We start from the raw sequence: 3,236 nt of genomic DNA, 5'->3' as shown, positions 1-3,236 counted from the left end.
CGTAGTACGGGGATCGAGGTGAAAAGTTGAATCGCTTTTAATACGTAAGCGACTGCGGTGAGTTGATGGCAGATCGGGAATAGACATTTGCCATAATTAGCGAGCCCCATGCGGTCACTGTCACTAGCTCCATAATGATTGGCGGTAATGAATAGTCATGCAGGATATGGCTGGGTAATTAAATTATCACGTTATAAGATACAAAGGTTATAATTTCCTTACCCATTGGTATAAAGGTTACGACTTCAATACCATTAACAGAGCTCTGCTGCCAACAAGTGTCCATAACCTTGGCAGAGTTGTTTATTTCACCCCGGGAACCATAGTCCTTTGTGTATGCGAGGAGGTGTTATGTGATGTCAAAATTGTAGGCCACTATGCAGGCTTGGTAACCAGTTAGTCATAGTGCCATTCACGAGGAAGGAGCGAATAGTGGGTAGGCCGGCTCGTGATGAGACCTCCTGTTCCAAGGGTTATTTATTTATTTTGATATACCTTTTGGACCATTTCCCGAGTGTGGTGGCCCTAATGGAATGCCACTTCGCTTCCATCCTGATGATCATGGTAGGCCAGCTCGTAATGAGACTCCCTATCCTGCAATTTGACAAAACTTCTTTGCTTACTTCTTTTTTCTTTGGTTTTAATAGAGAACCTTTCCTGTTTATACACAAAGGCTGGTTCCACACTCCTTAAGAGTAGGAATGGTGGAAGGAGTCTTAAAATCCCAATAGGAAGATATAAACTCTTTGATCTTATTGGCGAATGATAATTAAAATAGATAAAAAATCAGCATGATAAAGATTACCAATCAGAACAGAGTTAATAGAAAAATGGCAACAAAAGGTGATAAGTAAGCATATCTTTTCCCTACATCCTTTCATCAATTCAGGGCAGTTGCTTATAAGGATAGCGATTTATGATTTACAGATTTTCGTATACTGTGCTTTTGTTTCCATCACATAAGTAGATAGCTGTATTCTAAAGACCATTAGGATTCTGCATCCTTGAGAAGGGACAAGCTGTAGTGCAGTTTCAAGGAAAGATACAACAGCGGTAGTTTGTTCAGAGAAAGGAGCAGTGGAAATCAATGGTGTAGTTCAATAAAATCAAACAAATATCGTTCCTCTGGAAAAGACCGGCAGAAATCAAACCGTGCTGTTTCTTGCAGAGACAACAAAAACACACAAATGTTGTTCTTTTTTAGAAAGGAACAGCAAAAACACTCAAGTGCTGTTCATTTTTAAAAAAGGAACAACAAAAATCGCAAGTGTTGTCCCTTTTGGAAAAGGAACAACAAAAATCGCAAGTGTTGTTCCTTTTGGAAAAGGAACAACAAAAATCGCAAGTGTTGTTCCTTTCGGAAAAAGGAATAGAAAAAATCGCAAGTGCTGTTCCTTTCGAAAAAAGGAACAGCAAAAATCACAAACGCTGTTCCTTTTCATCACAAGTGCTGTTCCTTTTGGAAAAGGAACAACAAAATTCACAAGTGCTGTTACTTTTGGAAAAGGAACAGCAAAAATTACAAGTGTTGTTCCTTTTGGAAAAGGAATAGCAAAAATCACAAGTGCTGTTCCTTTTGGAAAAGGAACAACAAAAATTGCAAGTGCTGTTCCTTTTGGAAAAGGAACAACAAAAATCATAAGTGTTGTTCCTTTTGGAAAAGGAACAACAAAAATCACAACATGCTGTAAAAAATATGTACAAAAATAATTCAAAGAATTATGTACAAATTGGAAAGAAAAATAAACTTCTTAGCGAGTTACAGGTGGAGGAGACTTGTCTTCCTCCCGTAAGATCTCCATGTCTGAATCTTGGCGTAATTGCTGGTAAAAGGACTCCTGAGTAAGTGTTTTGCGATAGAGACGGACTCGATGGCCATTTGCTTTAAAGGTATACCCAGAACCATCAATAGTAATTAGTGTGAGGGTACCATTGTCGTGTACTTTCTTAATTTCATATGGTCCCAACCAACGAGTCTGGAGTTTCCCGGGGAAGTCCTGAAATCTAGAGTCATATAAAAGAGCCTAGTCTCCTTCATGGAAGACTCTGTTTTTGATGAGAGCATCATGCCACTTAGCTCTTTGCTGCTGTATCAGAGCAGTATGTTGAAGTGCAGAGAGTCTAATTTCATCCAGCTCATTAATCTGTTGCAATCGATTAGTTTGCGCCTCGGTTAAATCTAACCCTACTTCTTGTGCTGTTCGTAATGTCTGGATTTCAAATTCTATAGGAAAGATAGGTTGTTTTCCAAACATAAGCTGGTACGGTGAGTGGCCAGTGGTGCTTCTCCATGTTGTTCTATAAGCCCACAGTGCTTCTGGTAGTCTGGCAGCCCAATCGCGTCTATGTGATGCAACTGTTTTGGTTAGAATTGTTTCTATTATCTTGTTGCTGCTTTCTACTTGCCCATTTGCCTGTGGGTGATATGGGGTGATCATTTTATGCTGAACATGATAATTGTTGAGTGTTGCCGCTATCCTGTTTCCAGCAAATTGTGGCCCTCCATTTGTGATTATCTCTCTGGGGAGGCCATAGTGGACAAATAGATGGAGCAGGAACTGTATAACAGATTCTTCTGTAGCCCTGGGCAAGGCTTCCACTTCAACCCATTTAGTGACATATTCTGTTGCCACTAGAATGTATGTTTTCTGGTTTGACGATGGGTTGATTGGCCCCACGAAATCAAGGGCCCATCGCTCAAATGGTTCAATGACTAGCTGTGGTTTCAAGGGCATCTCATCTGAGTGACTAGGGCGTCCCGCTCTCTGGCAACTATCACATGCTTAGACAAATTTCTTTGCATCCTTAAAAATCGTGGGCCAATAATACCCTGTATGTAATACTTTATGTGCAGTCCTGCGATCAGAAAAATGTCCACCGCAGGGTTGGTCATGGCATGCTTTCAATATATCAAAGATTTCATCTTGTCGAACGCACCTCCTGATTTGCATGTCTGCCCCTGTGTGAAACAGATAGCCTCCAATCCAGGAAAATTTGGTACTTTGCTAGATAATCTGTTTTCTTTCATTAGGGGTTAAATGTTTTGGTAACTTACCTACTGCTAGGTAATTGGCGACATCAACATACCAGGGTGTTTGCACAGCAACAGCAAAGAGATTCTCATCTGGAAACTGATCTTCAACTGCTGCTGCCTCGACTGGTTTTGGCATTCTTGAGAGGAAATCAACTACCGGGTTTTCTTTGCCAGGTCGATCCTTGATTGTAATGTCAAACTC

The sequence above is a fragment of the Pinus tabuliformis genome, chromosome 7 (assembly GCF_031772625.1).
Source record: "Pinus tabuliformis cultivar Carrire ecotype Pingquan chromosome 7, CPIR1, whole genome shotgun sequence".
In the NCBI taxonomy this organism is placed as follows: domain Eukaryota; kingdom Viridiplantae; phylum Streptophyta; class Pinopsida; order Pinales; family Pinaceae; genus Pinus; species Pinus tabuliformis.
Note: the sequence above shows the minus strand (reverse complement) of the source record.